We start from the raw sequence: 25,452 nt of genomic DNA, 5'->3' as shown, positions 1-25,452 counted from the left end.
GAATTTCCAGTCTACATGATGTATCCTTGTGTCTCTAGCCTTCTAGGGAAAGGGATGTCAGGATGTTTTTACTCACTAATCTGGTTAATCTAGTCACTCGACAGAGATATCAGAGAAAAGTCAACAGCAGGTTTTCAAAGTCTGATGATACTTTTTAGCATCATTTACCTCCCTTTGCTCAGATTGTCTACTTAAAAACTTTATAAACTTCATTTGGTTTCTCAAATATAGTGGGTTGACCAGTTAGCACAAGAAGTCTAGTTCCCTTTGAAATCTCATTTCTCTATATGAATGATTGTTAATTTGCTTGGGCTAGTGTGAACTCATTTCCCAGAATCTGAGGTCTAAACCTGGACCCAGTGTGGCCTCAGCACACTAGTAATACTCCATCTGCAGCTTTGTTGAATAGTTAGCCAGCTGGTGAACTTCCTTTTCAGTTTACTCCTACAACAAAATCCTGAGAGTAATGGGACTGAGGGAAGAATTTCCTAAATTGGGAAGTCCAACTCTGACATACCCCTCCACAGGACTAACCCAATGCTATCATTTCAATTTAAACTTGCAAAGAGATTTGCATATATGCTGCGTGATTTTTCTCTGCAAGTAGTATTATTTAAAATAAATCTTCTTACTCACACCAACTTTGCTTCTATTTTTCCTGTGGTAGTCAAAGTTTTGACTCTGCCATCCCTCTTAGCCCAATCTTTCCTGCACTGAGTTGGATCGTTAGAGGTTATAACTTGAGCTTGTCAGTTATTTTACCTGCTGCATGTTTTTAAGTGTCATCCAAAAGATCTCTCATAAATGGGCCATGGTAATTTCTTCACTATGAAAATCTACTGGTAATGTTATTCCTAGTTCAAAGTAATATACATTTCAGATTAATTTTGCAAAATGGATAATCTTGGGTAGATTTTTGTTGTTGTTTTAAGGTAAAGCCTGCTTTTGCTGTTTTTTTTTTTTTTAAACAATGACTCTTATTATAATAAAAGTCCACTGACATGAGTCAGATATACTCTTTCATCTTTCCTCACCCTAACAGGGAATTTTAAAAAACCAATCAATCTACAAAATTCTTTTATTGCCAGGAATGGAGAGAAATGCTGTATTTAGGAAAAGCCATGCTGTAGCTTTTAAAAACAAATATTTAACTCGTTGTCACATCTAGTTCCCAGTTTAACCTTGGGAAATCCTACAGGCCTCTACTGCCATGTGCTGTGTTCAGGATCACTTGTATTTTCCCTTCCCCAAACTGTCAAAGCTCAGGGGAGACCTGTCAGGAGCCATCACCTCCCAGGCCTTGTGGTAGAACACATTGGAGCTGCCCATTGTTCTGAACATGTCTAAGAATACATAACTTCAAGTAGCCTAAGTGTAACAAGTTTAATAACTGCCTTGTGTCCTCCTAATGAAAGCCCTATTTAGAATGTCCCATTTGGGTGTAGTTACTCAGGCTGAGGGAGGTCTTAGGGATGAGAAAGGCATTACTGAACAGAGTATGAAAGAGTTTCAAGAAGAAGAGGAAGCGTGGGTCTTGTTTCTATAAATAAACCTATAAATTCTGAAGAGTCAAGGTGAAATTAGAAAATTTAGAAATGGATAAAATTTAACTAACCCTTAGAGAAAACAGGGATGATCAATTCTGTTTCAACCATCTCCCTCTCAAAAACATCTTAATTTAGCACTTTATTAAATATTATACCTGTTTAATACGTGTAATTCTTGTCTCTCTAGAAAAATGTATAACTTAATGAGGACAAGAACATTATCTCATGCTGACACCATATCCCTGCAGGAGCTACCCAGAACACACTTGAGAGATATTTCAAATGAAAAAAAAAAATCTATTCCTAAGCTTACCAAGCAATATGGAAAAAAAAATGAAGTAAAATCCCTGAATTTGGGACAGCAAGGCTATAAAGGATTTAGGTATTAGGATCCTGCCTTTGAGGAGCTAATAGTTTCAATTGTAGAATAAGATATACACACAAACATGCACACAAATGAACACATGTGCAGGTCAGTATGAAATTAGGCATGAGTTATAAACAGAAACACTCAGTGATTGCAGCAAAAAGTTCTCCATATCACCAACCGTCCAGCTCTCTAGACAGGAACAAAGAGGCAGTTGTGTCAACATCTCAAGAAAGTGGTCAGAAGGGGGAAATAGCCATATTCACCCACATGGGAAGTTATCGCTTGTTCTTTGCAAAGTCTTTGGCAAGACATTTAACTGTCTGGCCAGTGAAATGCAGAATAGTGGAATCAGGTACTGGCAGATGTCTGCTGTTTCAAGGAAAACTTGTTCTTAAACCTCTTGGGATTGTCTTCCACTCAGTCTGTGTAGTGGGGATCATCCTGTAGGGATGTCACATAGCCAGAGTCAGGAAGCCCTTTCTTCCTGGATTCTCACATTGAGAAAGATGCATGAAGAGTAAGATATGCATAAAAACAACAAGAAAGACATTTGGTAACATTAATTGGCTCCAAGGCATGGAACTGTGTGGCTGGAGGACAAAAATTGGCCAAGAAAGAGGATTTTTCAGAGTACACCCATATTTGCTCTTTTAATTTTGAACCATGTGAATGTTTCACTGACTCAAAAATAGAACAAGCTGAAACAAACAAAAAAAATCTTTTTAAAATTGCCAGAGGGCTAATCTAGGTGATAAGCTATTAACATAACTGTTTGTCTTCCTGATACTCAAACAACATAGTCCTTGAATACTTACAAGGTTTGGACAAGTTTCCAGTTTAAAGAATAAACTTTGTCTCTGGCCCTTGGAAGTTTTGCCACTGAGAGGCTTCTACTGGCAAATAGTAACATTTATGTAGCATTTTAAACTTTTCAAAGCACTTTCACTTGTTTTTCCTTTCTGTTTGCATTAAATTTACCATTGTTCTCCCAGTTTAAAAAAAGCAACAATGTTTCATACAGTTCTATCTATTTAGCAAATGCAATTCTTTCCTGGGGCACTTTTACCAAAAAACAAAAACAAACAAACAAACAAAAAAACTATCTTTTTTTTTTTTCTTAAGATCCCAGGTTATTTGGGCAGTATGACATGGACCCAGTCATTCTCTCTGGATCCACCCCAGTGCCACTCAAATTACAGCACCTAGAGAGTAGAATCTAAAATTCTACTAATGCGCTGGCCAAATGTGGCTATGAGAATCTTAACCTCTCTTGTTCTGGATTTCCTACTGCCTGAAAAACAGACTATTATGGCTTTAGTCTTCCTAGCAGCTAAGTCACATTCATTCTTTCACATTGACTTGCTACCAACTAAAGACTTTTTGTCCTTCTAGTGAGAATTACTGTTCTGACAGCTTTCTTCAGGCTGCTAAATTTTTTTTACACCTATATGCATGCCCCTATATTATTTCTTATTAGGGTTTATTCCAGCTAGCTTCCAGCCAGTTACCATCTTTCTGAATCTAGATTCCATCATTGACTAGTCCTCCCAGATTTGACAATCTCATCTTCTTCTAGGTATTTGACACAAGTGTTGAAAGGAACAGAGCCAGGAACCAGACCCCATAGAATAAATTTAGAACTGTCTCTTTAGATCAAGGATTCCCAGGGGGCTCTTCTTTATATTTTATCGTAAAAACATTCAAATATACACAGAAGTAGAAATAATAGCACAAAAACACCTATATCTCCTCCCTCTGGAGTCCACAATTGTCAATATTTTTGCCACATTTCCTTCACCTATATATTGTTTTGCCAAACCATTTTAAAATAGATATCATGACATTATACCACTATATAGTTCAACTTGCAGTCCTTCAACACATAACACCATTATCTCACCTAATAAAATATGAATAATTCCTCATTGTTATATTCACTTAGTCTATATTCAAATTCCCCATTTGTCCTCAACATGACAATTACAGCAGGTTTGTTCAAAGCCAAGTTACATCAAGGGTGACATACTGCATTTTTCCTCCTTTCATCTAGAACTCCACCTCAACTTCCTTTTTCATTACATTGATCTGTTGATCTATTGAAGAGACAAAGATAATTGTTTTGTAGAAGCCAAAGACCTCTTTAAATAATATGGCTCTTCATGTTGTCAAATTACAAATGCTGCTATCAAATAAAGGTCATTTATTAAATAATGTTAATTTTCCTTTTTAATAACAAATTTGTATGTAACTACCAATTAGAGATCCTAGTAAACATGAAATAGCACTCATCATTTTGGGTTGACACGATCACAAGGATAAACTCAGAATTATGATCCTTTATAATGGTATAACATTGATCAGGTTACTTAACATCTATGGGTCTTTCCTGTGTTCTGTAATGAATCTATCTCAGTAATACAGTTCTTATAAGGACTGATACAATAAGCATGCAAAGTTTCTATTTAGAATCTCTGATCATAGAAGCAAACACATGTTTTCATTTAATATTTGGAAAGCTGACTTTAAACTAATATTTGTCCAATCCATGTTGCGTGCTGGTAAAGAGGGTGGTTAGTTGGTACAATTGATTCCCCACTACCTATTCAACACTGTTAGAGAGATCACATTTCATCCTCACAATAACCCTACAAGATAGGTATCACTATCCCTATAATATGGATGAGGAAACTGGATCTCACAAAGTTTAAATGACACACTCAGGTTCACACTAAGTTGTTAATTGAACTTAGGTGTTTTTGAATACATACCTGGAGCACCTATAACTTCCCTACTCTGCTCCTCTGATTGTGAATAATACCCACTCCTTGGTCAATACAATATCTAAGATATTATATCTACCAATCACTACAACCTTGTTAGAGTTAAATTAGAAGTAGCAATTCCCTCATTGAAATCTTCTACCTTCTGAGGGATAAATCTGGCTACAAACCAAACAAAACCAAGCCTTATCTTCTGGGGTTTCCCCAGAGTGGGAAATGCCACACACTTGCTGCAGGCAGAGGCCTCTCTCCTCTCAACCTGTTAGACATTCAGGTTTACTGGAAATGTGTCATGTCTTTGGAATGGGAGGGTAGGGAGGAGCCAGAGAGAGCCACATCCTGGCATGAAACTTGCCCACCAGGATAGACAAGGCTTGGGAGGTGGGAGGTGGTGGGTAGGAAGGCAGACTAGGCCCAAGAGCATGTGAAAGTCTGAACATGTGAACATATGTAGCACCAGTCAGTCCTGGGGTTTTTGTCAGCCATTAGAGACCAAATATAGGTGTGTGTGTGTGTGTGTGTGTGTGTGTGTGTGTGTGTGTGTGTGTGTGTCAGAGGGTACTTGAAAGTGTCAAAGGCACTTCTTACCTGTGGTAAAGCTCAGTCACTTGACACAAAGTTCAAGGGGCTAGATTCTGTCTGGCGAAGGGAGTCTGGCCAGAGCAAAATTAGGAAGCCCAGGGATTCTCAGTGGGGCCGTATCATGATTTATGGGGGAGACAGATGCAGTTAGAGACTGCATTCAATATTGAAATATTTTACATACATGTATTTTAAAACAAAATATATTTGTGTTTATAATACAAAATGATGAAAGCAAATTGGAAAAAAATCTTAGCCAGGAGGATGTGCAGATGAACTCTAGCTAAAAACTGTTACCTTTTGGGTAGTGATTTTTCAAGGGAGTTGTGAAATTTCTATGTTAAACAAAAGAGGATATTGGTTTCAATACTGAGAAATCCTTGGAGAACAGAGGGGAAAACAGAAGTTTTGGGAGCAGATGTTGGTGCTAGAAGAGCAATAAGTTAGCCTGGGGCTTATCTCTATTTCATTTATTTTATTCGATAAACATCCACTGAAAAACCTACTAAGCAAGACGCTTTGTGAAAAACCTACTAAGCAACAGGCATTGCTGTGGGTACAACAGTGCTGTGGGTACAACAGTGAATGTAACCATTTTCTGCCCTTGAGAAGTTTGTGATCTAATTAAGCAGTAGAGGTAGGTTAACAGAGAACAACAACAAAATCTTAGAAGTGCTACGATAGAAGTATACACAAGGCACTAAGAGGAGTCTCTGGCCCAAGTTCAAGGTGGGGAGGAGCAGAAAGAATTTCTTAGACCACAAATGAATTTTAAAGAGCACTTGGCACTGGATCTAGTGCAAAGGGACAGTCTGTCTAGCAGAGTGATGAACCATAGTGACTACAAGTTTGGGCTCTGTACTCATGTTGGCTGAGTTCCATTACAGATGGCACAATCTTGGGCAAGTAACTTGCCTCTCTAGACCTTGGTTTCTTCCTCTATAACATCAAGATGGTACGATGGTACTGCAGGGGCCAACCTCTTGGCCCTATGAAGGTTCACTGACAAATAAGCTCATAAAAGGCAGATTAATTGGAGAAAAGACATACTCATTTATTTTAAATGTATACACAAAAGAGCCTTTGGAATGAAGACCTAAATATATGGGAGAAATTATCCATTTTGATGCTTAGATTCAAAAAAGTATGGAGAGTTGTGTAGAAATATGATTGGAGAAAAAGGTTGTGATCAAATGCTAGTAGACTGAGTGGGGAAACCCAGCAAGACCTGCCTGTCTGAATTCTTCTTGGCATCTCTGAGCATGCACTCCTTCCTTCTGGGTGTGGGGCAGAGTGTCTTTGGGGAAGGGGGGCTCTGGTTTTTATGGCTCACCACAGAGAAGAGGAATTCTAGTTTCTATGACTAGCCTCAGGGGAGAAAGGTGCTGCAAGACAGGAGGGCAGCAGAAGGTCAGAGAAAAACATTTACTTCTAATGCTGCTTCTGAGGCCTTCATTTCAGGATATTGTGTTCTCAGCCCCAGTAGTACCTACCTCACAGGGTTGCTGTGAGAAGTAAATGTAGTAATTATGTAAAGCACTTTAGCACATAGCTCTCAATAAATATAAATTATTAATTAATATAAAATGCAACATGTCCTGATGGATCTGAAATTGTATTCGGGGGACTTTTAATTAGGGTATTCTCTGTGTTTAGACATTCTCTTCCAATGCTGGTCTAAGGTTTTTGACTCTTCATTTGTAGAGCATTACACAAGAGTCAATGAGGGCGATCTATCAAGGATTGATATATGAATTAGAAATGTGGCAGTGCTGGTTTTCAAAGGGAGTTCATGGTTAACGAAAACCTACCTCGGCCAAACCCAACATTTGCTCTCATTTATGTATTTATTTTTTCAATATTTTAGTTCCTAATATATGCCAGGTACTATGATTTATGGTAACTTTACAGAGATGATTTATACATAATACTTTTCCATAGAAACTCACAGTCTTAAGAGAGAGAGAGAGAGAGAATCATAATACCATATGATAGTGTGATAACAGAGGTATGTGCAAAATGCTTTGGGGAACCCTCCCAAGTGCTGTAATGACTAACACTGACTGCACATCTGGGAAGGTTTCCTGAAGGAGGTAACCTTCTAGTTAGGTCTTTAATAAGAGTTTCCCAAGCAGATACCTGTGGGATGGGAGAATTCCAAGAAGAGGAGATTGTTTATGTAGAGAAACAAAGCATTGATCAAAAATGATGTATTCATGGCAAAAAGCATAGAAGCATTGTGTAAGATTAACAGGGGATTAGGTTAAAAAGGTAGATTATACCAGTATGATATTAGGTGGCTGTGTAATACTTACTCTATAGGCTGGAGAGAACTAGAGGCATGATCACAACAGATCTGAGAAAGAACAAACAATGGAAACCGAGTGACAGGAGAGGACAGATGAGATAAAAAGAAATCAGGCCTTTGCAATCATCCAGGCAAGGTTGGTAATCTTGAAAGTTTCTGGCTGTATATACAGTCTGGCCATACAGAAAGAGATCAGGACTGCAGATGCATTTCTAGGAGTCATCAGGTTAAAGGTGATACTTAAAGCTATGCATATCAATGAGCTACCCCAAGGACATGATGTAGTGTGGGAGGAGAGGGGTCCAAGTGGGCAGGCCTGGAGAATACCAGCAAAGGACAAGGTAAGAAAGAAAAGGCAGCAAATTAAACGGAGAAGAAATCAAAAATTGTTGTCCTAGGGAGGAAGAAGTTTACGAAGTAAGAAGTTATCAATGGTACCAAATACTATAGGGAATTTAAATATGAAACGAGTAAAAAGAAGTCACCAGATTCCACAATTAAAAAGTTAGGGTAGCCATAGTTAAAGTATTAGGGACCAAAGCTGGATTGCAATGAGTTGAAGAAAAAAGGCAGTTTGGTGATAAGAAAGAGAGACAAGGTTGAAGAAAAGGTATGTTTAATAAGGGAGAGACAGGAACATATTTGAAGCCAAGCCTGTGGACACCTAAGCACTCTACTGCTTTGTTTCTGTCTATGAGTTGTTTTTTAGATTAAAAAAAAATTGTAAAATATTTTTTATGGTGTAAGGATCTCATTGGCAGGCTTTTTTAAAAACTGCACCCACGACCGGGCGCGGTGGCTCACGCCTGTAATCCCAGCACTTTGGGAGGCCGAGGCGGGCGGATCACGAGGTCAGGAGATCCAGACCACGGTGAAACCCCGTCTCTACTAAAAATACACAAAATTAGCCGGGCCCGGTGGCGGGCTCCTGTAGTCCCAGCTACTCCGGAGGCTGAGGCAGGAGAATGGCGAGAACCCGGGAGGCGGAGCTTGCATTGAGCCGAGATTGCGCCACTGCACTCCAGCCTGGGCGACAGAGGGAGACTTCGTCTCAAAAAAAACAAAAAAACAAAACAAAAAAAAACTGCACCCATGAGTGTTACCTGAAACCCCTCTGCTCACTCTACACTGGCTTTTCTCCCCGCCCTCAGCATATCCACACCAGAGGTTGCAGGGACTACAGGAGTAATGAAAGGAAGCCTGCTCTCCAGCTCGGGCACTCCTCCAGGATCCTACCTTCTGCCTGCTCCAGTCTTCCTCACACCTCGGCTCCCCTCCTTCCTGACCCACTTGGCTTCATGACTTGGCTCCCACTTCTACTATCTCTGGAGCTTCAAACTGTTTATTGGAGCCAGGGAACAGAACCTTCTCAGCACTGCAAACTGAGGCCTGTGGTGTCATGGCCATGGCTCTGGCCCCAGGACCTGCCACACATTCATTTATTGCACATATATTTGTTAAACCCCTATTGTGAGCCAGGTACTATTATAGGCACTTGAAGACATTGGTGAAGAAGGAAACCAAAGTCCCTGTTCTTAATGGAATTTACATTTAGTAGAGGAGAAAAACAATAAACAAATGGTGGGCAAGGCCCCCAGGTGCCCTATCTTCCAGGAAAAGAACAGGAATGCACTCACACTGAATGATAGTTACACTTCATAAACTCTCAGAGCCACTCCCTTTGATGTGGTTCCCTAAGACATAAAGTCTACTACTGTCACCTCTCTCCCCCAGGCATTCAGACTCCAAATGGGCATGCCATCAATCAAGTAACATTCTTATTCTTTTGTGGCACACCACATCCCCCACATGCTAAGCTTTCCACTAATTAGCATATATTGTCCAATCTAGGAAGCCGTCAGGTAAAAGATGAACCACTATTGTAGGTACTTTAAATAAATGTATGATAAGAGAAACTTAATAGGGGACCCCTACATAAAGCTGAGACACCAAAGAGCTATACCCTTAATATAAAGGTAAATAAGAAATGAACTCACCTCACAGAGTGAGACAGGAAAAAAAATCTTACATGTCTCAGTCTTGGCTTTAGTGGAGAGAGTGGGAAGAACATCTCATCTGGGAATTTAAACTACAAGCTGGTACTCTTACTGGTGGTCTAACTTCACACTGCTAGTGTGGCCCAAATATCCCCAATCTCAGAATTTAATATGAAGTGGTCTCAAAGTGACTGGCAGAAGCAAAAGTAAACCCTCAGAACCAAGGTTCACAATGCCCAAAAGATGGCTCACTTACTCTGGCAATAAGCAAAATTAGTCATTTCTAATACAACCAAAATATAATAGCCATCTGACCAACTTAATTGTGTAGGGATTTAAACTATAGTCTCTATTCTGTTAGTTTATTTATTTATTTATATGTTTATTTTTGAGACAGGGTCTCACTCTGTTACCAGGCTGGAGGGAAGTGGCACAGTCATGGCTCACTGCAGCCTTGAACTCTTCAGCACAAGTGGTCCTCCTGCCTCAGCCTCCTGAGCAGTTAGGACTACAGGTGTACACCACCATGTCCAGCTAATTCTTTTATTTTTACTTTTTGTAGAGATGTGATCTCACTGTGTTGCCCTCCCTGGTATTCTCTGGGTTTAAATTTTAAGTGCAATACGTTGTCTATAGTGACCACTTCAAAGTTACAGATGGAGAAATTAAGGCTTATATAGCAAATTAACCATGGCACCGAGATGCTCATTTAGACAATCCTTTTTCCTCAAAGAACAGAGCTTCTCTGTGTCTGGCATCTTAGGCTCATCCTTCTTGGATGGTAGCTTCTATTAAGTAGCATGCTGTCATCTATGGAAATGGGTATCAGCGCCTGGAGACATCAGTCTTAATTATTGACAAAACCTCCCTAGAGCTCCTAAGCTAATTCTGGGCTCCGTAACTGGAAATGCAGATGCTGGTAAAGGTACTGAAGGGAAATATGAAACCTATTGTAAAACAAGAACTAGGTGGGAAAGGTAAAATTCTAAGTTTTTCTTTTTCTATCTAGAAGGAACACCAGAGACCATCTAGTCCAATTCCTCAGGCTATATGGCAGGACTATCCTATCAGATCTTTGCATGGCTCATCTTTTTGCATAACTCAGGTTTCTGTTTAAATGCCACTCCTCAGGAAAGACCCCATTGATTATCTCATTTATAATAGCCCACCCACATCCCAAGATGCTTAATCCCTTCTTTTGCTTCTTTTAGTCAGAACAATTATCACTTTCTGAAATGGCCTGAAACTATTAGTTAATTATCAACTTGCTTTTTCTGTCTTCCCCCACTAGAAGACAGAAACCTTGCTCAGCTCTATAAACCCAGAGGTTGAACAGCATCTGGCCCCAAATGGAAACTAAAAAAAATTGTTGATTGAGTGAATAGTGAATGAATCAGTGAAGAAAATAAGGATGATAGCCTTAATTATTTCAATTTCAAACAAATGAAATTTAATGATGTTAGGTTTAGATTAGGTTTTTGTTTTGTTTTGTTTTTGTTTTTTTGTTTTGTTTTGTTTTTTGTTTTTGTTTTCGTTTCTGAGAGGGAGTCTTGCTCTGTCATCCAGGTGCATCCAGCGCAATCTCAGCTCACTGCAACCTCCGCCTCCTAGATTCAAGCAATTCTCCTACCTCAGCCTCCTGAGTAGCTGGGACTACAGGCACACGCCGCCACGCCCGGCTGATTTTGTTTGTTTTGTTTTGTTTTGTTTTGTTTGTTTTGTTTTGTATTTTAGTAGAGATGGGGTTTCACTGTGTTGCTCAGGTTGGTCTCGAACTCCTGAGCTGAGGCAATCCGCCCGCCTCAGCCTCCCCAAGTGCTAAGATTACAGGCGAAAGCCACTGCGCCTGGCCTAGATTAGGTTTTAAGTGATTCATTTTCTCTGAGGAGCTACCTGTAATGTTTCAGTATTACAGCCCTTACCATTGTGTCTGCTATATACAAAGTTCTCAGTAAAGGTTTGCTGGATGGAAGAATCCACATGATATATCCCTTTATAATAAGCTTCTTCAACTCTCTGGAAATTGATGAGGCTTACCATTAGAGGACAATGATATATGTGATAATATTAACCAAAAAGAGGTAGAAAAATAGAAATAGATTTTAGATCATATGAAACATTGAAAGAGATGAAAGAGTTAAAAGATTTAAAATAACATTTTAAAAATGAGAAGTGGGGCCAGGTGTTGTGGCTCATGCCCGTAATCCCAGCACTTAAGGGGGCACTGAAGTGGGAAGATCACTTGAGCCCAGGAGGTCAAGACCAGCCTGGACAACATAGGGAGACGCCCATCTCTAAAAAAAAATTAAAAATTAGCTGGGCATGGAGGTACCTGCCTGTGGCACCAGCTACTCAGGAGGCTGAGGTGGGAGGATTGCACCACTGAACTCCAGCCTGGATGACAGAGTGAGACCCTGTCTCAGAGAGAGAGAGAGAGAGAGAGAGAAAGGAAAATCATCAATACTGGGAAAGGAAGACAGGAGAGTTTTAAAGGAAGAAGAAGGAAAGATTCAAGAAGTCATGATTGTCTATGTTCCTCTCATTTCCTATGTTAAGTAATCAAAGGAGGTTATAAAATCTTCCTCCAGGAAGGTTTTAAAGATAAGAACACTTTTTTGTTGGCTGGTGTGCCTGTGGATCCATCCTGGAAGTGAGGAATAAACCAAATGGTTTTTCCAACATCTTCTAGACTTATGATACTCTGCATTTGGACACTGAAAAACCACTCATTCATCATTCAGCAAACATTTACAAAGTTCCTGCTATGTACCAGGAAATAGTTAGAATCCTTTTGGTTCCAAGTGACAGAAATTCAATTCATACCTTAATACTTCAAGAAAAAATGGAAGTGAACTTGAAGGATCCTGCTTTTCTCCCAGAGCAACCAACCCACAAGAAGGGCAGGAATGCAGCAGACCCCAGGAACCATTGCAGCCAGGGACCTAATATGGTGAGGATTCTATCTCCATCTTTTTTCTTTGTTGTCTTTAGATGTTGTCTTTTTCTTTCTCCTATTGCAGACTATTTCCTCATAGAAAAATGAGACTATGGACATCTTCCAAGATTTATGCCTTACAGTTTTTGGCTGCTTGTGATCTCAAGCCCAAAGATCTAGAAGGCACCAGACCCAACTTGAAAGTGTGCCCTACCATCAAGTAATCGATTATAATCATTCAGATGGGACTAAATAGGAACTCCATAAGGACGAAATACTGTGGAAGGAGAGACATAGTTTTCAAAGTAAGTGGGTAGGGCTGAGCAAGTAATACCATATACATTCATTATGGCCTGATACTGTGTTGTACCAATACAGGTGAAACAAATATGATTAAACTTTATATCTGTAAAATCAAGGTGTCATCAACTGGTGCACTACACAAAAATGCTGTCAATGATATCCTTAGGAAGTTTGAATGCAATGGTATATTTAGGAACAGCTGAGATTGGCATCTCTCTTTGAGAAGACTGCCCTAATTTTCTTTGTAAAAGGCACATCCTGTCTCTCCAGTTCAGAGGGTTGACCTGTCACTTGGGGTTAGTGATGACTACAGAAGTGAGGATGATAGTTGAGTAACTGGTTTGTCGACTCTTGGGAGTATGGAAAAGAGGCATGATATTATTGGAGATGGGCAGTATGAAGTAGGAAACAAGAGGAGTAGGTAGAGAGAAAGAGAGAAGAAGAAAAAAAAACAGGAGAAAGTGGTTAATGGAGTTTATGTAAAATTCACTCCAAACCTCACTTCCTCATAGTTCTCCATGTCCTCCGTCATTCAAGAATGAGAAAGATAGGCTCTCCTGAAAAATACTGAGAGGGCAAAGCTCTTTGATCTGGGACTGTCTGATCACAGATTGTTCCTTTAGCTCCTTGGCAGTCTGCTCAGCTCTTTCCCTAGATCAGTGTATGGTTAGAAAGGGGGTATGAGACTGAATGAACTACTCACACCCTAGCTTCATTTCCATGATAACTGATCTTCACCCATTGCATTTGGGGTCTCATAACTTACACCTTCCTAAGGAGGAATTGGTATGTTTGGAGAAGGAATGGGGTTGGCTTGTGGTCAAAGAGCTGGGCTTTTCAGAATTCTCTAAAGGATTGATGTTTCTTTTCTTTCTTTCTTTCTTTCTTTCTTTCTTTCTTTCTTTCTTTTTCTTTCTTTCTCTCTCTTTCTTTCTTTTTCTTTCTTTCTCTCTCTTTCTTTCTTTCTTCTTTCTGTCTTCTTTCTCTTTCTTTCTTTCTTTCTCTCCCTCCTCCTCCCTCCCTCCCTCCCTTCTTTCCTTCCTTCCTTCCTTCCTTCCTTCCTTCCTTCCTTCCTTCCTTCTTTCCTTCCCTCACTTTGTTGCCCAAGCTGGAGTCTGGAGTGCAGTGGTGCAATCAGAGCTCCCCAGAGCCTCCATTTTCCAGACTCAAGCAATCCTCCTACCTCAGCCTCCCTAGCACCTGGGACTACAGGTGCACACCACCACACCCAGCTAATTTGATTTATTTTTTTTTGGAGAGATAAGGTCTCACTATGTTGCCCAGGCTGGTCTCAAATTCCTGGGCTCATGCAAGCCTCCTGCCTCAGACTCCCAAAGTGCTGGGATTACAGATGTGGGCAATTGTGCCTGGCCTTGAATGATATTTCTTTTAGAGATATTTCTGTTTTCAATGCTTAAAGTAATAGTAATTCTTTCCAGATGGCTTGAAATGAGAACATTCCCATTTCCCTTTAGAAAATGGCCACAGTACAATATCTCCCAAATAGTCCTACAACAACAACACAGGCTGAAGTATGCCTAGTCATTTGTTAGTCAAATGGGAAAGTAGGAAGAAGTGATGGATTGGTGACAAACTGGCTCAGCCAGCTGGTCCAAGTTAGGAGCCATCTTTCCTCTCCCTGGATGAGAATGGCTGTCCAAAATTGCAGGATTTCAGGAGTAGGAATGTTTTAGGATTGCTTGCAAGTCAAAGGATTCATGTGGCGAGAGTCACGGGGGAGATGGAGGTATACAGAGAAATGAAGATGACAAATACCTGCATTGAAATATTAGCGATTCTGAGATCCTCCATTAGGCCTGAGGGGAGAAACCATGACTTAATCATTTCTTTATCTCTAGTTAGCATGTTTGCTATCTCTACGTCCCTATCTCATAGCTGGCACATAACAGCTGTTTCATAACATTTAGTTGATTGACTGAATAAAAGTAAGATTTGATGTTTGTGAACATATCTCAGGAGTTCTGCACAATCTGGGACTTCCTAAAGGCATAAGATTTGTCCTCTATAAATGAAAGATATATTTCTTTTTATTTTTTTAACTATCCCTCATTTAACTCTGATTTGATTTTTCTCAGCTGGGCTCCTTGTTAACTGGGAATTTGAATCCAAAAAACTGGCTCCAAATGAGATACAGAAGATAAAGTTTCTTTCTCCTAGGCTTCTAAAAGAGGAACAATTCATTCTGGGATCCAGAAACGGAACCCAGAATAGGGATTCTTATAAATTCTAAGCAAAGCTCAGAATTAAACAAAGAGAAGTGTCTTTCAGAGTTATCTTCATTGAGCGACCACACAACTGCCTCAGAAAGGCAAAAACAAATGTCCAGTAAGTATGGAATTTTCTGCTCATTCTTTCCAATTAATAAGCCCCCTAGGCTTTACAATAAAATCTGGGGGTTTTTACAAAGTCGGATCTCTTTTTTGTACATGAGAATTGCTAGAGTGTACTGGCTTAAAATTCAAAAACAATAAGGAAAAGATAAGCAATGAGAATTAGTATTTGTCACTGAGAAACAACAAGGTAAGATACATTTACAGCTTAGTGGCTAAAAGCAGTGTCGCTGGTTGTAGCCTGACTGGGTTTGTATCCTGGCCCAAAACTTACTGCTTCCTTATGGCTTTGAGCAAGGCTGTTGTGAGACTGAAATGCATTTTATCAAGAAAAGTGCTTAAAATATACCTAGAATATAAGCACTCAATAAATATTAACTAATCATACTATTATTTTCAAAAAATGTTTTCTAAATCACAATTCTAATAAGTCCTGCTCAAAATACTTGAATAGCTGTACATTTTCCCCCTGGATAAACTGTCCTTTAGTATGGCCTACAGGTACATTCCAGGGCTAGCCTCTGCTTACTCTTCCCCTGCAACTCCTCCCAGATCAAACCCTAAGCTCCAGCTTTACTTGGAGCTCTCTGAATTGCCTTCCTCTTTTATATCTCTGTACATATTCTTCCTTCTACTCGAACTATTCTTTCCCACTCATTCACCTGGCTGATATCAATTTGTCCCTAAAATAGACCAGATATCAGCTCTTCCAGGAAGCTCCCCCTAATATAATCAGCTTGGCTTAGGGACTCTTCCCATAAGCTCTTACTTTCCTGTGATCTGCTGCATCATGTTCCTTATCATGCTCTGCTGACATACTTTCCTCCTCTTCCTCCCCCGTGGACTATGTGCTCCTTTGGGAGAAGATGTGGCATCTTTTTCTCCAGTGTATCCCCAGCCTGTATCACAGAGCAGGTATTCTAAAAAGTGCTTGGAATTTTAAAAATGGCTAACTATTTAAAAGAAGGAGGCTTAAAAATGAGCAGACTTTAAAATGAGGTTTTAAAATGAATTATCCTATAAGGATCAGCAAAGGAAGAATTAAAACCCAAAAGAAAATAAATAAATACAGAAAAATCTGCAATTCCCCCACCTCTCAAGTCACTCCTGAATCCTTACATTTGAAGCCTGGGATTCACTCCATTTTTTTTCAGTTTCAAGTTCTGCTTAAGGACATGTCAGGAGTCACAGTCTCCAGTGACTCAGGTCTTTGATGCCGCTACCTAATCCTGCTTTATTTCCTGCAAGCAACCGCAGCACCAACTCTGATCCTCAACAGGAAATTCTGAGCATTCACCAATTCAGGTCCTTTTAAGCTGATTATGGTTCTTAGCGCTAAGAGATCCAAGGCTTTCCATAATCTACACAATGTGAAGCCTGTCTATTGAACTAGCTCAGCACCTGATTAGTAATACCCAATTGCCTTTACTTTTTCTAAGTGTGATAGAGGGCTCCAGTTAATTCTTTAAATACCCTTCTTAGTGGAAATACCATCCCATCACACATTGATTCTGAAAGTGATAGCTAAGGTCATTCAGCAGATCAGTGGCAGAACAAGGAGGTCAGATTCCAGTTCCAGCCAACAGGGTAGTTCTAGGGTCATATAACCCAAGTCAGTCTCTTTTTCCCTTTGGCATTTTTCATTCTGGACACAGAACTATGGAATCAAAAATGGGAGAGGGGGCAAGCTTAAGAGAAAGTCATATATTGAACAATGGTAAGTGGCATGAACATATAATAAATAACATTTACGAATTCCCTGTGTACTGATTCCCAGGAATCTGAAAGGCACCAGCAAAAGAAAATGCCCTAAATTAGCCAAGGGTATTACCCAGTGTTCATTTCTTTGGCATGAAAAACCCCCAAAAAACTAGAATAAGAATTAGGAGGGAAATAAGATGTCTGAAGAGTTAGGGACTTTTCCATCATTTTCTTCTGCCATTTCTAAAGATTTTGCTTTGAGACTAATTGGATTTAAACTTCTGAAATGCCTTTCTTGGGATATTTGATCATGGCAAGTGGGAGAGACTTCAGAATATTTCAGTCTCAAGTGGGAATAGCTTCAAAGCTATTCACCTTTCCCAGCAGTAGGCAAAAGAATGGTCAGGGAACATTTCAAAGTTAATGAAATCTCTTCTAGTCCAAAGTCCAAAGATCATATATCTACCTCCATAGCTCTTATACCTACTATACGGTCTGTCGCTTAGTAGATTCTCAACAAGTTTTTTTTTTTTTTTTTGAGACAGTTTCACTCTTGTCGCCCAGGCTGGAGTGCAACGGCGTGATCTTGGCTCACTGCAACATCCACCTCCTGGATTCAAGCAATTCTTCTTCCTCAGCCTCCCAAGTAGCTGGGATTACAGGCACCCACAACCACACCTGGCTAATTTTTGTATTTTTAGTACAGACAGCGTTTCACAATGTTGGCCCGGCTGGTCTCAAACTCCTGACCTCAGGTGATCTGCCCATCTCAGCCTCCCGAAGTGTTGGGATTACAGGTGTGAGCCATTGCACATAGCTAAATCATGGCCTCTTACCTTTTTTTTTTTAAGTGCCTTCAATTGTATCATTCACCAATTTCTGTGGTATAAATCTTCCAGCATGACCAATTTCAAGCTACCAACAGCTTAACAACCAACTCACAAAATTTTGGAAAAGTTAACAATCACTTTCATCACTTTCATAACCAGTAGGAATCAACTCCAGCACACCAGAGCTTGGCTCTCTGTATTCAAAAGCAAGTCAGTACTGAGTGGTTTCAATGTATTTAGCCCTCAAAGGGAAGTAGGGATACTCAGAGTTGGCTTGGGAACAGAAATTTGACAGTGTAATAAAGCTTCATGCTTAGAAAAGCATATAGGTGATGTCCTGTGGGAACTACCAAGGGCTGAAATAATTTTCTGCCTCTAACCTAGTATGAAAAATTGAAGAAGTACGTGTAGACCCTTCCTCTGCATGCTGCACCTCTTCCTCTAAGCAAAGGAGAAAGAAACCTTAGCATGCATAAACCCTCTCCAACAGGACTGAGGTTCTCCTGAACAAGGGAAAAACTCAAATCCAGGTTTGAATGTGCTCAAGTCACAGTTACCAATTTAAGATCTTTGTAATAGTGGAGATTAGATCAAAGAAGGTTATTTCTAATCACTGTACTGAAATGCTTATTTGTGATACACCAGGAATACTTTTTGTGTGTGTTAATAGAAAAACTAAAGTCTGTAAAATATTTTTAAAATATTAATTCTGAGCCAGTATGAGTGACCACAGCCCAAGGAAAAACACAAACCCAACAAGTTTGGTCCTGAGGTGGTTAAATTACAGATTGGTTTTATACATTTCAAGGAGGTAGTAGGAGTTACAGGCAAAAGCATAAATCGATACCTGGAAAGTATATATTGGTTCAGCCCGAAAAGGTGGGATATCTTGAAGCAAGGGCTTACAAGTCATAGGTGGATTCAGAGATTCTATAATCTGCAATTAAAGGAACAAAAATTTGTCTAAAAGCTTGGAGTTAGCAGAAAGGAATTAAGTTATGAATGCTACGTCAGAGTTAGTCACAATATGATATGTTTGGCAACATTTATTGTTTGTAAGCATGACTTAGCCCTTGCCTTCTATGGCCTTAGTCTTGTTTGTAATTTGGTATCTTATTACTAGTTTGTTTTGTCAGTCTGATGATATTTATTTTAACATTAATGCTGGTCAGTTGTTGTACCTAAACTCCAAAAGGGAGAGAGTAGAACCAGGCACGTTGGATTCTCCCTTATACTCTCTCCCTTTTGGAATCTAGGCACAACAGTTTGGAGTTTAGGCACTCCCAGTTTTTAAGGTTTCTCTGGGGTCCCTTTGACCAAGAGGGGAGCTGCTCAGTTGGTGGGGAAGGGGGGTGGTTTAGGATTTTATTTTTAGTTTACATATGTTTGGCAATAAGCATTGTTCACCAAGACAAGTAGACAGTTATTTCCATTCTCCCACAATTTACATCATTCACATAGTTTTTGATAAAAGTTTCTCCACTTCTCATGCTGCTAAGTTAATAGGGTTTCCTATACATGAATGCTTGAGATGAGTATGCTGTGATATGTTCCTTAGAGATACACATTTTCAGCCCAGTGTGACTCCTTTAAGCCAATACATCCTCTTCACAATACACTCTGGACAGATTCAGAGCCAGACACACGGGGTTCTGGTTATAGGTTGCAGGATTGAACCTGGGGCCCAGGTTACCCGTGAAGCACATATACTTCCTTCTCCAGGTCTGCCCTGTCCTGGAGTGGGGAGCCTTGCTGGGGGTACGAGATGATAGCCATGCCAGCAGGGTTCCTCTAAGGCTCATACTGACTCTACCACACAAACATCAAATAAAAGGCAGGTCTCAGCCTATTTGTCCATTTACACATTTAGTTCCACATCACTCACCACAGTCTACTTTTTGCATGTCACTTGGTCCCACTCTTGTTTTTCCTACTATTCACTTTTCTAATTGTTCCCTTTCTTCTTACCTAAGCTCATTCTGTGAAATCATTCTACTGTGTTTTCTTCTTTTCTCCTAGGTTGGCTCCTCATAGTTTACCATAGGAGTTAGCAGCATCTGAGAAGTCAAGAAGTCTGCATTTGTACCTTGGCTCCTTCACTTGCTGGCTGTGTGACCTTGGGAAAGTAGCTTGACCTCTCTGAGCCTCAGTTTCTTAATCTGCAAAACAAGGTTGCAATGATTCCTTATCTTATGAGTGTTGAGGCAAAACTAAGAACATACCATATGTGCTGAGTACCCAGCAAATGTTTCTGTGGTAGGTACTTAAATATATTAGCTCTTCATAGCATTACTTTTATCCTTGATACCACCATTGTCTTCAGTAGACGTGGTGTTTCTATGGCACAATGTTGTCTCAAGTGACATGGATAATGCTCACAACTCCAGCCCCAGCCCAGCTCTACTTCCAGAAATCTCCTTGGCCAAGGTTCTTGAACAGAGTGTTCATAAGTGCTTTACAGGTGAGGAGATGCTTATAAAACTCACGCCAAACCCGCTTCCAAGCATAGAACTCTATAACACTCTGTTCCTTGAGATATCTTGCAAAACTGTCTTGAGTAAGAAAATCCTTCATGACTTTTTGATTCTGCTTGTCATGTACTTTTTTATTGCTGACACAAAAATATGTCTAGACATTTTTTTCTTCAATTTACATTTTATAAATACTGACTTCTTGGCCTTTAAAATGAATAATGGCCATTGAAACAATCATGGTAATAAAATGATTTTATTATTTGTTTTCCCTCTAAAAAGCTGAACCAGAGCTATGCAAGATGGCCTCTTGTACCTTCTATTGAAGGTCAGTCTTGAGTCCTACTTGAAAGCCCTTCTCCTTTTCACTTTCCTCCATTTGTGCTGTGGAAGTAGCCAAGCTCCTGAAATAGGACAGATGCCACCTGGATTTGTGAGATCTGAATACCCTTGAAGGCTGCAACCAAACTCATCTGTCAGAAACAGAGGCTTGAGATTACCTCCAGGGTAAAAAATGCCTTTGAATTCTCCAAGATACATAAAAAAGAGACTCCATTTATGAAGTTACATGTGGTTCTGTGTGTCAGGGGAATAAATCATGCTTTATAGGTAATATGACAGAGGGCTTTAGAGGCATTTGAGAAATCTGGAGAAGGCAGGAGATAGCCAGGAATAAGGAACAAGAAGAGCACGTGGGGTTTTCCAAAGGGCAATCTGAAAGGCCATTGTCCAGTCACCGCTGTTAGAACCTTCAGCAGTCTCTGGCAGCACCATCACTGTTCCATTCCACTCCATCCCCATCCTGTCTTCTCCCTTCCTTCCTAAACTCCTTCTCCAACTCTTGTTCCTGCTTCCCAATCACCCTGCAGTTCTATTCCTGTCTTTGACTTCAAATGGGTGGGTGGGAGGACTACATTTGGCAAAAGGATTCCTAAAAGCTTTGCCCAGAGGTCTAAATTCATTTTCTCTCAGATATTTGTCTTGTGTCATGTTGCAAGCTGCCTGTTGCCATAAGGGCTGCCTAGAACTAGCCCAACATTACCACTGTCAAGTTATAAGTCCTCAGCCCAACCCTTGCACAGTGAATTTGTATTTTGTTCTAGAACCTTAAGGATGATAGCCTGCAAATTTAAAGAAGGAGATTCAAGAGTTGGAAGGTCGCCAGAAGTAATTTTGTCCAATGCCAGAAGCCGAGGACCACTTATAATATTCTTCACAGAGAGTTGTCTGGCCTTTGACCAAATGCCAGGTAATAAAGATTGTCTCTTCAGAAGAAAAAGAAATGTTTAGGAAAAAGAGGTGGGAAGGAGGTGAAATTTTCATAATATAACTTTTTGTTCCTTTTGAATATCATTGTGTTGTATATATCACTTATTTAAGAAAGTAAATTAAATATTTTGAAAATGCCTTCAGTGTCAGGAAGCTCATTACCCCCAAAAGCAGACTGTTGCATTTCAGATAGCTGGAATTGACAGAAAGTTGTTTCTTGGCTGGGTGGGGTACAGCTCACATCTGTAATCCCAGCACTTTGGGAGGTCAAGGTGGGTGAATCACCTGAGGTCAGGAGTTTGAGACCAGCCTGGCCAACATGGCAAAACCCCATCTCTACTAAAAATATAAAAATTAGCCAGGCGTGGTTGTGGGCACCTGTAATCCCACCTACTTGGGAGGCTGAGGCAGAATTGCTTGAACCTGGGAGGTGGAGGTTGCAATGAGCTGAGATTGCACCGTTGCACTCTAGCCTGGGTGACAAGAACAAAACTCCATCTCAAATAAATAAATAAATAAAATAAAGAAAGTTGTTTCTCATGCCTAGGTGAAATCAACCTCTTTATGCTTCCACTCTTCTACTTCTCCCCTGTAGTAATAATACAGAGCCAGCCACTCCCCTCCAGTAACAACAAATTTTCAAATATTTGAAGACAACCAATCTATCTTCCTTTAGTTATTTCTTCTTGAATGCTAGAAAGATCACCCACTTTGCTATGCCAGATCTCTCAGCTAGTTTTAATGTTTGTGGGAAAAAAAAGAACTTGTCCCAGGGATGAGATTTCCTTGTACTGTCTTGTTGAATCTGGCCTCCATTGCTCACTGAAGGGTGATGCTTGGGTAGAGCCAAATTTTATTCCAAAATAAGGGTGTAGCTCTGGTCTGGCTTAACTTTGTAGGCTTAGAGTGTTTGGGACATGGGGGTAAGAGGGGATTCTCCCTGATGGTGGACACTTGAGCTTCCTAGCATCCTCAGGAAAAATGTACGAGCTTTCATAATAGATTACAACTCATGTTTTTGTTGTAGCCTGTTTCTGTACCATAGAGGTTTTGCACAAACGTTCATTTAGAAGTTTATAAAGTCAATAAAATCAGAACACTAAATTTAGTCTTAGATTGGAAAGGCAATAGACGGGACTGAAGCTCTGTCCCCAATGCCTTTCTTGATTTTTATATAATTTCAATAAGCATTGTCTCTCCTCCTCCTTTCACCCCAAGTTCCTATAACTGTGCTAAAATACAAAGGAAGCACCAAAAGCCTATATTCATGTTAAGAAGACTACGTGCACACAAAAGCAACAAAGGCAGAATCTGAAACACGTTGAACTATGGACAGACAGCAATCAGTCACCAAGGACAGCACTAAAATCATGGGGTCCTCTGCACCAGCTGTATGCATAGGTACTGTAGGGGCCAGAGATTCACTAAAAAAATCAACTCACAAAAGGCAGATTAATTGGAGAAAAGGCAGGTAAACTTATTTAACATGTATACTCAGGAGCCTTCAGACTGAAGACTGAAAGATAAAGGGGAAATGGTTCATTTTTATGCTTAGTTCAACAAAGTATGGAGAGCTGTGTAGAAATATGATTGGACAAAATAGGTATGATCTAATGCTAGCAGACTGAGTGGGGAAAACCAGCAAGGCCTCTCTGCCTGATTCTTCTTAGCCTCTGAGCATGCACTCCTTCCTTCTGAGTTTGGGGCAGAGCCCTCTCTGCAATCGGGGGTCTTATGACCTACAGTCAAACAAGGTAAGTCAGACAATTTCTTTATGGACAGTTTTTACACAGAAAGAGGAAAAGTTAGAGTAATATTTTTAGTTTTTATGGCTAGCTTTAGGGAAAAAGCCCTCTGGTGTCCCTGACCCACACTGGTGAAGAGGGATTCTGGTTTCTATCATTAGTCTCAGGGGAGAAAGCAGGCTGGGAGACAAGAGGGCAGCAGCAGGTCAAAGAAAACCTTTTGCTCCTGAGGCTGTTTCTGAGGCCCTCATTCTGGGGTATTGTTTTCTGAGCCCCAACTGTATCCTACCCAGGGCAAACTAATAGGCCTTCCAGACCCTGAACATTATCTTCATTGCCTGTCTCCTACCAAAAAGGGATCCTGCTGATCTATTAATAGATGCCCTTTGAGGTATCCGTCCAGTTTGTAAACTTAAAATCCTAAGTTCTCCACCAACTGAACCCTCTCTTGGCCATGGGGACCCCAGAGAAATCTTAAAAACTTAGTTCCTGTCCATGACAGCAAGAAAGGTTGGACCTACCTTGTTATACTCCCTCCCTTTTGGAGTTTAGGCACAACTGACCAGCATTACTGTTAAAACAGAGATCATAAGGCTAACAAAACAAGCTGGCAATAAGATGCCAAAGTATACACAAGACTAAGGTCATAGAAGACAAGGGTTAAGTCATGCCTACAGACTATCAATCTGGCTACAGAGCTTCCTAATCTTAACTTAAAACATTCCTTTTTATTGACTTCAAGTTGTAGATGGAACATTACTCCTTTAACCAATTATAAATTAAAGCATCTCTAAATTCACCTGTAACCTATAAGCACCCCCCTTCCCACTTCAAGATATCTTGCTTTTTCAGGTGGAACTAACGTATCTCTTCCATGTATTGATGTATGTCTTTCCTGTAACTCCTGCCTCCCTGAAATATATAAAACCAAAATGTAATCTGACTGCCTTGGGACCACTTACTCAAGGCTTCTTGGGTTTGTGTTTCTCCCTGGGCAGTCATCACTCATATTGACTCAGAATAAACCCCTTTAAAATATTTTACATAATTTGGTTCTTCATTAACAAGTTGCACCCATATACTTTTTCCTCCTGGTTCCCTTATGACCAAGGATATAATTTGGGACTAACTGATGAGAGAAGAAAAGTCTGCAATGATGAGGACTGAGAAGTGGGTACAGAGAAGTATGTCTGCCAGCAGAATCCAAGCCACATCTTTAAGGCTCAGATTTAGGCCAGAATATAACTCACCCCTTGGAGGTGGCGAGTCCTATAACACCAGGCTTAGCCAGTCTATGGCATTGCTAATGCCCTCATCAGTATGGTAAAGGCTTGCTGGAAAGCTGGTCTTCCAGAGCATCTGCTCTGTCATCAGAATTGTTACCATGGGAGGAACTAGGTATCTAGAAAGGCATCAAGTGGATTATTGAGGCCTTCTGTGTAAGCCTGTGCTCTTCTGTCTCTGCTTAGACACACCTCTCATCTATCCATCACTCTGGACCAATTCACACTGGGCAGTCACCTCCCATTTGTTCACTCAATCCATTTACCCCTAGTTTAAGCTGGAACATGTCAAACGTTTGTCACCCCAGGGTTTACCACTAACTAAGCAGAATGCCTCACAGTTTCTGCTTTTACTGTTCTCTGTGAGTGTGGGAATCAGGTCTTTGAGGAATGGAGGGTCCACAGAACTTAGCAGGATAGCAAAGGCTGGGTGGGAGTAAGGGAGGAGACCACCCCTCATATTGTCTTATGCCCAATTTCTGCCTCCAGAGAAAGAAAAAGTAAAAACTAAAAGACACAAATGAAATCCACAAGCAGACAGCCCGGCGCCACACCCTGGGCCTGGTAGTTAAAGATTGACCCCTGACCTAATCGGTTATGTTATCTATAGATTACAGACATTGTACAGAAAAGCACTGTGAAAATCCCTATCCTGTTTTGTTCTGATCTAATTACTGGTGCATGCAGCCCCCAGTCACATACCCCCTCCTTGCTCAATCGATCACCACCCTCTCACACACACCCCCTTAGAGTTGTGAGCCCTTAAAAGGGACAGGAATTGCTCACTCAGGGAGCTCAGCTCTTGAGACAGGAGTTTTGTCGATGCCCCCAGCCAAATAAACCCCTTCCTTCTTCAACTTGGTGTCTGAGGAGTTTTGTCTGTGGCTCGTCCTGCTACAGAACAGTATGCACAAAATAGTTATCAGTGGAGATTTAGTGGTTGCCTATTATCTGCCTGGCACTGTGCTTGGCATTGGGAA

At 40.4% G+C, this 25,452-nt stretch overlaps 1 protein-coding gene across 2 annotated transcripts in view; it reads left to right on the top strand.

Annotated features, from left to right (window-relative positions):
• The window catches only part of C1H1orf105 (chromosome 1 C1orf105 homolog), a 69,565-nt gene extending 50,967 nt beyond the window's left edge, over nucleotides 1-18,598 (top strand). The window contains exons 8-9 of one of the 2 annotated variants that reach the window (XM_063603907.1): nucleotides 12,605-15,168; nucleotides 18,089-18,234. The gene's annotated coding sequence lies outside the window, so the exon portion shown is untranslated. Of the gene's footprint in view, nucleotides 1-12,604 lie in introns of both variants that reach the window. The other variant, XM_055111567.2, reaches the window with a different exon arrangement.
• The last annotated feature ends 6,854 nt before the right edge of the window (nucleotides 18,599-25,452 follow it).

This window comes from Pan paniscus, chromosome 1 (genome assembly GCF_029289425.2).
Source record: "Pan paniscus chromosome 1, NHGRI_mPanPan1-v2.0_pri, whole genome shotgun sequence".
Lineage (NCBI taxonomy): Eukaryota > Metazoa > Chordata > Mammalia > Primates > Hominidae > Pan > Pan paniscus.
Note: the sequence above shows the minus strand (reverse complement) of the source record. Positions and strands in the feature narration are given on the sequence as shown.